The sequence below is a fragment of the Heterodontus francisci genome, unplaced genomic scaffold, assembly GCF_036365525.1.
Source record: "Heterodontus francisci isolate sHetFra1 unplaced genomic scaffold, sHetFra1.hap1 HAP1_SCAFFOLD_61, whole genome shotgun sequence".
Classification (NCBI taxonomy): Eukaryota; Metazoa; Chordata; class Chondrichthyes; order Heterodontiformes; family Heterodontidae; genus Heterodontus; species Heterodontus francisci.
In genome coordinates, this window is record NW_027141441.1 from 1436120 (window position 1) to 1446025 (window position 9906).

A 9906-nucleotide genomic window follows, 5' to 3' on the forward strand; every position below is an offset into this window, starting at 1 on the left:
GATCTGGCTCTCCATCAGAGTCACCAATCTCTCAAGGAAGGAAGCCAGACACACCCCCATCAGAGACAGTACAGCATGCAAGGCCTGGATGGACTCCTCCATCATCCGAACTTGGGTACACATAACCTCCGGCAACTCTGCCAGATGTTGCCTGACCTCTTGCTGCAGCTTCAGCATTTCCCGTGTTGCTGGTGACACCAGAGGCACGTCATCAGCCTGGGTCTCATCATGGGCCTGGCCTCCCACAGACTTCCAAATGCCAGTGGCCTCGGCTGTCACTGCCTCCGTCATCTGCCCGGGCCTGTCTGTGACGTGCTCACCAGCTTGTGTGCCCAAATCTAACAGCGAGTAGATACCCACCGAGTGAGGGTTTCTGTGCTGGTGGAGGGTGCAGGGGAATGATGTGACGGTGCACCCTCTGAGGCTCCCTCCTCCTCCTCAGAGGTGTCTGGCTGTCCCCCAGTCTCTCCAGCTCTTCGCTCTTGTCTTTCATCCTTGCCTGCATGTGAAAACAGGGACATTGAAGGGTTAGGGTCTGCCCATCGTGACATTCCAACCACCCCTACTGTGCAGCTCCATTGATGCAGTGGTGAACAGATGAGCAGTGTGGCTCCTTTGCAGCAGATGCACCCTTGTGCCCCAGGAGATGTTCACTCACTCTCTTAGGTAGGTGTCCCTGTCTCTCCATCAGCTGTGGAGCAGCTGCTTTGCTGCCCGGCCTGTTCCATGGCCTCCTCCTCCATCGGGATGAGGACATGGAGATAAGGCATCCACTGCCAGTCTTGACATGCTCTTTCCGATTGTGGGCTGTCTTCTCCTGCAGCCACTATGATCAACAAAGTTAGTCTCCCAGCGGGGACAAACCCAATATCTCTGATGGTGATAGTCCAGCAGTCCATGATGTGGACACACATATTCCTCCTGCATGTGGCCCCTCTCGAGGGACTGTGTTAGTTTATACAATGACTGACGTGCACCTCCCACCGAGATGCAGCCAAGCCTCAGGCAGCATGTCCTGCTGCCATTCCCCAATACACATGACTGGGTGGTCACTCCCTTTCCACCAAACACTCCCTCTCACTCTGCCATGCGCAATGTCCAAAGGGTCCAAAGTGTTTTGAGTTTGCGCCTGAGCAGCCCGGATCCGGTCATTGACCCACTTCTTGCACTGGATCCATGTCTTGGGGGTGACCCCACGGCTGCTGACTTCACCTACTATCTCAAAGCAGCTTTGCTTGGTCAGGTGGACAGGTCTCCACCTCCCATCCCTGGGGAAGAGGATCTTCCACCTATCTGTTGTCACCTGGAGGCGAACCTGCAGGAAGGCATCGCAAAACTATTGGACGATGGTCACTGCAGGCTCGCATTCAGCTCCTTACCTATCAGGCAGCAGAGACAGCAGAACGGGTCCTGGGGCATCAGTGACAGCAGAACGGGTCCTGGGGCATCAGTGACAGCAGAACGGATCCTGGGACAGCAGAATGGGTCCTGGGCAGCAGAGGCAGCAGAACAGGTCCTGGGGCAGCAGATGCAGCAGAACAGGTCCTGGGGCAGCGGAGGCAGCAGAACAGGTCCTGGGGCAGCAGATGCAGCAGAACAGGTCCTGGGGTAGCGGAGGCAGCAGAACAGGTCCTGGGGCAGCAGATGCAGCAGAACGGGTCCTGGAGCAGCAGAGGCAGCAGAACGGGTCCTGGGGCAGCGGAGGCAGCAGAACAGGTCCTGGGGCAGCAGATGCAGCAGAACAGGTCCTGGGGTAGCGGAGACAGCAGAACAGGTCCTGGGGCAGCAGATGCAGCAGAACGGGTCCTGGAGCAGCAGAGGCAGCAGAACGGGTCCTGGGGCAGCAGAACGGGCCCTGGGGCAGCAGAGGCAACAGAACGGGTTCTGGGGCAGCAGAGGCAGCAGAACGGGTCCTGGGGCAGCAGAACGGGTCCTGGAGCAGCAGAGGCAGCAGAACGGGTCCTGGGGCAGCAGAACGGGTCCTGGGGCATCAGAGGCAGCAGAACGGGTCTTGGGGCAGCAGAACGGGTCCTGGGGCAGCAGATGCAGCAGAACGGGTCCTGGAGCAGCAGAGGCAGCAGAATGGGTCTTGGGGCAGCAGAACGGGTCCTGGGACAGCAGAACGGGACCTGGGGCAACAGAGGCAGCAGAACGGGTTCTGGGACAGCAGATGCAGCAGAACGGGTCCTGAGGCATCAGAGGCAGCAGAATGGATCTTGGGGCAGCAGAACGGGTCCTGGGACAGCAGAACGGGACCTGGGGCAGCAGAGGCAGCAGAACGGGTTCTGGGACAGCAGAGGCTGCAGAACGGGACCTGGGGCAGCAGAGGCAGCAGAACGGGTTCTGGGACAGCAGAGTCAGCAGAACGGGTTCTGGGACAGCAGAGGGCTCTCAGGAAGACACTCCTTTAAACCAGGCAGCAGTGAATACAGGTCTGGCAGTCCTTTCAATATGGTGCCAGCACCTGCCGTTGTGTCAGATGTCGGTGCCATCGGTGCCTCGTTCCCTACCTCTGGTCCTTGTTTACATGGGCCCCACGCCTCCCCTTCATTAATTGGTCAGCTGCTCCGTGATCGGGGTCGGCCGGCCACATTTCACTCGTGTGGTGACGGCACCCACTCACGGTGTCTCTGCCGAGAGCCGCACCGTTAGTTTAAAATTCAGCCCATGGGGTCAAGAGTGGAAAATCTCCCCTCTGATTCTCTCTACTTAAACTGATGGAGACACCAAATTAAAACTGATGAAACCAGGGATTGTATTCTGGTTCTTCAATCTAGTGTTCTCCCAACTGAGCTATTCCATCCTCACTGTGAACTCATCTTCATTGGAGACAAATATAACTCCAGGTGGAATTTCCCCACCCGTTCATTCCTCACTTCAGGGGAATGGGACCCGACCAGATCGCGGAACTCAGATTATGTTAATGTTCTGCTCTTGATATCTTCATATTATCTTGCGTTTGAGCCACTTTTAATCAGGTTCACGGACAAATTCTTCCATCATCCCTTCTCCCACATTCTCTCTCTCTCATTCATTCTTTATTCCTCACAGTCCAGAAAGCGTTAGGAATCAGAGCTCACCTCCAAACCCTCTGCACACAGACCTCTGTCTGTTACCCTGTTTGATCCAAGAGACCAGTCAATAAATTACACTCTTTATAAACACAGAAAGCTGCCTCAGAGTGTTGGACAGAGATAAATACACTGAAGTCTTTTGAAAAAAGTTCATCTTACGGGTTGTTACTGAGCCCACAGAGCAGGGCGGGCCCAGGCTCCAGCCCCAGCCCCAGCCTGTGCTGTGTTAGCTGATGCCACCTGGTGTGATACTGAGCCACACGGAGCAGGAAAGGGCCTGGTTGTATTCATGGCCTGTGTTGAGTGAACTGATCCCACTCAGTGTGGTAGGAGCCACACAGAACAGAATGGGCCCAGGCTCCTTCCTCAGCCTGAGGGATGATAGTTCTTCTCACACATTGTTGTACAGAGCCCCACACAGAACAGGGAAATCTCAGGCTCCATCCCCGGCCTGTGGTATTTTACTTCATCGCACCTGGTATGGTACGGAGCCCCCAGAGCAGGAAAGATCCAGCTTCCATCTCCGGCCTGTGCTGAATTAGCTAATCTGACCTGGTTGGCACTGAACCGCAATCAGGGAAGGATGGGCCGAGGCTCCATGGCCTGTGGTGTGTTAGTTATTCTCATTTGGTGAGGTACTGAGCACTATATAGAGCAGGATGGGCCTGTGCTCAGTGAGCTGATCTCACCTTGTGTGGTTCTGAGACCCACACACAAAGCAGGACAGGCCTAGGCCTCATCCCCAGCCTGTGTTCAATTAGCTGATCTCATCCAAAAGATTTTGATAAGGTTCCACACAAGAGGCTTCTCTATAAGATTAAAGTCCCTGGTATCAGTGGTAATATATTGATCTGGATTGGGAACTGACTGGCAGGACGTAGGCAGAAAGTAGTTACAGATGGATCTGGATCTGTTTGGAGACCAGTTACCAGTGGTGTCCCACAGGGATCGGTGTTGGGACTGTTGCTCTTTACTATTTTTATTAATGATCTGGATGTAGGTGTAGGGGGCACCATCTGTAAATTGACAGATGATTTGAAGATCTGTGCGAGTGTTCAGACTGTAGACGATACTCGACTGTTTCAGGCTGATCTTAATGTGTTGGGAGATTGGGTTCATGACTGGTAAATGATGTTTAATTTGGGTAAGTGCAGTGTTATTCATGTGGACAGGGCGAATGCTCAACATTCATACACCCTTCAGGGAAAAACATTAAAGTAGGTGGAAAAAAGAAAATAATTTTGAGCAGAGATCTGGATGTTCTAGTGCACAGATCTCTAAAGGTACAGCAGCAATGCTGTGAAGTGATAGTTGGAGCAAATAGAGGGTTGGGCTGGATTCAGAGGACAATTGAGTATAAAGTGAGGCATATTCTTTCATGGGATGTGAGCGACACTGGCAAGTCCAGAATTTGTTACCCATCCCTAATTGTCCTTGACAAGGTGGCAGTGAGCTCCCTTCTCGAATTGCTGCACTCCATGTGGTGTAGGTACACCCACAGTACTGTTAGGAAGGGAGATCCAGGATTTTGACCCAGCATCAGTGAATGAACAGCGATATATTTGCAGATCAGATGGTGTGTGACTTGGAGGGGAGCTTGCACATGGTGGTGTTTCCATGCATCTGCAGCCCTTGTCCTTCAAGGTGGTGGAGGTCTTCGGTTTGGAAGGTGCTGTCTGCGGAGCCTTGGTGAGTTGCAGCAGTGCATCTGGTAGATGGTACACACCACTGCCACTGTGCGTCAGTGGTGAAGGGAGTGAATGTTTAAGGTGGTGAATGGGGTGACAATCAAGGCGGCTGCTTTGTCCTGAACAGTGTCGAGTTTCTAGAGTATTGTTGGTGCTGCACTCATCCTGGTGTGTGCCTTGTAGATGGTTGACAAGTTTTGGAGAGTCAAAAATCACAAAATTATTACAGTGGAGAAGGAGGCCATTGGGCCCATTGTGTCTGCATGGAATCATAGAACATAGAAAGTTTACAGCATAGGCAGGCCAAAAAACGAGCCACCCAGCTGAATCCCATTGTCCAGCATTTGGACCGTAGCCCTGCAGGTTCAGGTACTTGAGGTGCACATCCAGACTCCTTTATAATGAGTTGAGGGTTTCTGCCTCAGCTACCCTTACAGGCAGTGAGTTCCAGACTCCCACAGCCCTCTGGGTGAAAAAACCTTTTCTCATCTCCCCTCTAATTGTTCAACACATCACTTTAAATCTATGCCCCCTAGTCACTGACCTCCCTACTAAGGTAAATAGACCCTTCCCATCCATTCTATCCAGACCCCTCACAATTTTGTACATTTCAATCAAATCTCCCCTCAGCCTCTTCTATTCCAAGGAGAACAACCCCAGTCTATCCAATCTTTCCTCATAGCTGCATTTTTCCAGTCCTGGCAACATCCTCGTAAATCTCCTCTGTAACCTCTCCAGTGCAATTACATCCTTTCTGGAATGAGGTGACCAGAACTGCACACAGAACTCAAGTTGTGGCCTAACTAATGATTTATACAGTTCCAGCATAACCTCCCTGCTCTTATATTCTATACATTGGCTAATAAAGGAAAGGATTCCATAAGCCTTCTCAACCAACTTATCAACCTATCCTGCTACTTTCAGGGATTTGTGGACATTCACTTCAAGGTCCCTCACTTCCTCTACACCTCTCAGCATTCACCCATTAATTGTGTCTTCCTTTGCTGTGTTTGACCTCACCAAAGGCATCACCTCACACTTCTCCAAGTTGAATTCCATTTGCCACTTTTCAGCCCACCTGACCAGTCCATTTCTCCAGCTCTCCGAATGAGCATTTCACCATGTGCCTTGAGCTGAGTTACTCATCACAGAATTCCCACTATCTGATTTACTCTTGTCGCCAGAGTATTTATATGAATGGTCCAGTTAAGCTTTTGTCAATGGTAACCCCCAGGATGTTGATGGTGGGGGGATTCAGCGATGGTAATGCTGTTGAACGTCAAAGGGAGATGGTTACATTCTCTCTTGTTGGAGATGGTCATTGCCTGGTACTTATGTGGTGTGAATGTTACTTGCCACTTAGCAGCCCAAGTCTGAATGTTGTCCAGGTCTTGCTGCTTCTGGACATGGACTCCTTCAGTATCTGAGATGTCCCGAATTTGTCCTTTTATGAAACCTTGGTCAGGACTCACTTGGAATATTGTATCCAGTCTTGGTCTCCTCACATGATGGGTGATATTGAGGCTTTGGAAAGGGTACAGAGGAGAGACATTCGACGAATTCACAGTATAAGACATCTTGGTTATCAAGTTAGACTAAAAGAGTTGGGACCCTACACCTTAGAGAAACCTAGACTGAGGGGTGATCCGATTGAGGTTCATAAATAATGAAGGGTCCAATTCAGCATGGGAGAGGAGTCATAACTTTATATTGTGAAAGGCCAGATGGCACCCGGATCACATTAAATTTCATTTTCAGTGGCTGGCTAATGTACCAGGATGGCCGAGTGGTTAAGGCGTTGGACTTAAAATCCAATAGACATGTATCTGCGTGAGTTCAAACCCCACTCCTGGTGTCTGTGCTTACTAAATGTTACTTTTTCTTTCCCTGACTTTTGCCTTGCACCATGATCTCTTCTGTCATTTAATCACTCTTGCCTTCCAACTGATCACAGCTTCCTATTATTTGATCTGCCCCAGCACCCTTCCTTGGCTCCGCGCTTGCTTATAAACTGGTAAATCTTTAACTTAATCTCCTCTGTCCCCTGACAATTACCTTCTCATCCTTCCTGGATTGTGGTTCCTCACAGGATCCGCTGCCTCTCCGACTCCCCTCCAGGTAACTGAAGGCCCTGAGCCTTGGTCTCTCTTTATACGGTAGCTGGAAGTTGATTCCTTGCAGGTCTGCCACCGCTCAGGAGAAGCTCAAAACCCAGATCAAGCAAAGTATCAAGAGGAATGTGAACAAAGGCTCCCTGGTGCATAGCAAGGGACAGGGAGCCTCCGGCTCCTTCAAAATCAGCAAGAAGGAAAACCTAGGGAAAAGTGGGAAAGAAGGTGAAGAAACCAGCACACAAGAAATCTTCAGTGAAGAAACCAGCAGACAAGAAATCTTTAGTGAAGAAACCAGCAGACGTGAAAGTGACAACAAAGAAAGTAACAGCCAAGAAAACGAGCAGCAAGGCGGCGGCAACGCCAAATAAGGTGGTGAAGAAAGCAGCGCTTCAGAAAAAGTCTCCTGCAAAGAAGGTCAAAAAAGGCAAGAGTGCGGCGGGCGGAAAGGCGCTGAAGAAAGTGCAGACATGGAAGAGCAAGGTCAAGCCGAAAGCAGCGAAGGCTCAGAAAGCAGGGTCTGGAAAGAAGTGAAAGAGCGCGGGAAACTTGGAAACATCTGAACACAAAGGCTCTTCTCAGAGCCACCCACATCTCTCAGGAAAGAGCTGATCCCCTGATCAAATGATCCTTGTCCCGGCCCCGCCTGCAGATTCCACATGGAAATGATTTGGAGTAAATCCAGGATCCCTGGTGACTCCCCTCCACCCAGCCCTTTCCCCACTCTCTGTAATGAAACAGAGGGATATCCGGCCCTCTCTCTAACTGGAGATGTGTTCGGTACAGTCTCAGTTCACAAATTCAGGGGGAGAGTCTGTGAGACAGGAACACTGGCGGAGAAACCCCACCTCACAACTCAAACCCCAACACATGAGTTTCTCCAATTCAGCTGGAGTCGGGTGAAAACAGGAGCTGGGATAGGCTGTGATCGGGAATGTTAGGAATGGATTTGTTCAGGGACGAATGTACCTGGAATCTCCGAATATAATAGTTCCTTATTTCCCCAGATGACACATTCTGCAGTGAGAGTGAAAAGTCTCTTCACTGCTTCACATTTACTAATTGTTTGGTTCTGGATGAATAATGAGTCAGAGAGTAATGACAGGATCTGAAGCTTCTCTCACACCAGCCCTTGAATGACTCAGTGTGAAGTGTCCAATGTGTGAAGCTACTGCCAGGGTTTGTCAACCTGAACAGTTTCAGCTCAGTTACTGGGGGCCTGGAATCCACACAGTTTGACTCTGTCTCTGATTGGTCACCCGCTTCTCAATCCAATTCTTAACCAATAGGAGAATCACATATAAGTAAATAGAAGTTCTAATTGGCTTAGATTTTCCAATTGGAAAAAGCCCGGCAATTCCAGAGCAGGAAAGAATTGAAGTGATGGAAAATTTAAATTTTCAGGCAACAATTTTAAAACCTCTCATTTTATGTTCTGTTTTACTGTATTTACCATCACAAAATCCTGACGCGATTTTAGGAATCGTTTTCATTTGTCAATCTGTTAACTGTAAGCGGCGGGAGGAAGGTCCGGTTCAGCAATTTAAAACGGGACAAATATCAGCTTCCTCTCTGTAAAAGGAACAAATTAGCGACTAACCGCTTCTCACAGGCTTCTCGGGGACTGACAGAAACGAGCGGTTTCTGATCCTTTCTCCTGAAAGAGGCGGATAATGCTGCAGGGAGCAATGAACTGCCCTTCACTTTCTGGCTGCTAATACACCCCTGACTTTAAACAGTTCAAACAGCGACTGATGCTTCTGTAGGAAAATGAGCAGATTCACCAGAATGATCCCGGTCCATCATGGCCAAAGACATCCAGCTGGCCCGCCGCATCCGCGGGGAACGCACCTGAAACCCAGCTTCAGTAACAAGTGTAACAAGGGCTCTTTTCAGAGCCACCAAATCAGCAAAGGAAAGAGCTGCCATCTCTGTTCATCATCAAACCCATTAGATTGAAGGGGCGGTCACATGGTTTCTGATTTGTCACATCACTTTCCCGAAAGGCCTGTCGGACTGAGAGCTGGTCTGGAATTTAGAAAGCAGCATTACCGGAGACTCATTGCTGCTCAGCACAATCACAACCCCGCTCCTGGGATCCGTTAGCTGGCATTTGGGGAAAAGAAATGGATCCCAGTTTTATATGGAAGGCATTAATGGAGCCGGGTCCGTTCACATGAGGGTTATTTACAAACATTACCCAATGAGTTCACTAATATTTGAATCCATTGGAGATCAGTACACAGGATATGTAAGTTAGCTCGGTCACTCTGACTGAAACCGCCAGTTCCCCGGGGCTGCAGACCCTGACACTGCGGGGAGAGAATCCCCGACCCTATCCCGCCGCCGGGGGGAACAGACAGCTCTGTGTCCGGAGAATAGGGAGGGCCGGGGGAAGGCACATATTAAAGCGCTGCAATGGACTCAGCTCCTGTGTGTGCACAACTCTCACTGATTCCGTCTTCTGGGAACAGTGCGGTCGAAACAGATCAGGTTAGGAGAGAGGCACACAGCCCGAGAATGGCCTCTTCCTTCCTGCATTTACTCTGTTCCGGGAGCAGATTCTCATTGAGAAGCGGCGCTCAGATCACCGGAGAGAAATAAAAACACAATTCAAACTGTCCAAATGAAAAACAGAGAATTAACACGGACACTTCCATTATTAAATTAATTCATCAGCTCCGAACCAGTTCCCGTTAATGTACCGGGATAATCTCGGGATTTATCAAATCGAAGGCAGCGGGATTTATTAAATTGTTGATTCTGACACCCTGTAGTTCACTTCTTCACTTAACTAGAGGGGGAGATGTGTGAGCAGAGAAACAGAGCGAAATCCAGAGAGGGAACTGAAAACACACCTGGACAGATGTGAAACAGGTCAATCCACTGTTCCAATAACTCCATCTCTGATTCCCTCCTGACAGTAACCAGCCCTTTCACAGAGACTGTGGGTGGCTCTGAAAAGAGCCTTTGGTTTATTAGATGACATTTTGGCCGCTTTACTTTTCCTGGGAGCTCTGAGCGCTGGTTTTC

At 50.0% G+C, this 9906-nt stretch overlaps 1 non-coding gene across 1 annotated transcript; it reads left to right on the forward strand.

Annotated features, from left to right (window-relative positions):
* Nucleotides 1-6534: 6534 nt before the first annotated feature.
* Nucleotides 6535-6617, forward strand: trnal-uaa (transfer RNA leucine (anticodon UAA)). The gene has a single exon. It is a non-coding gene; the product is annotated as a tRNA-Leu (tRNA).
* The last annotated feature ends 3289 nt before the right edge of the window (nucleotides 6618-9906 follow it).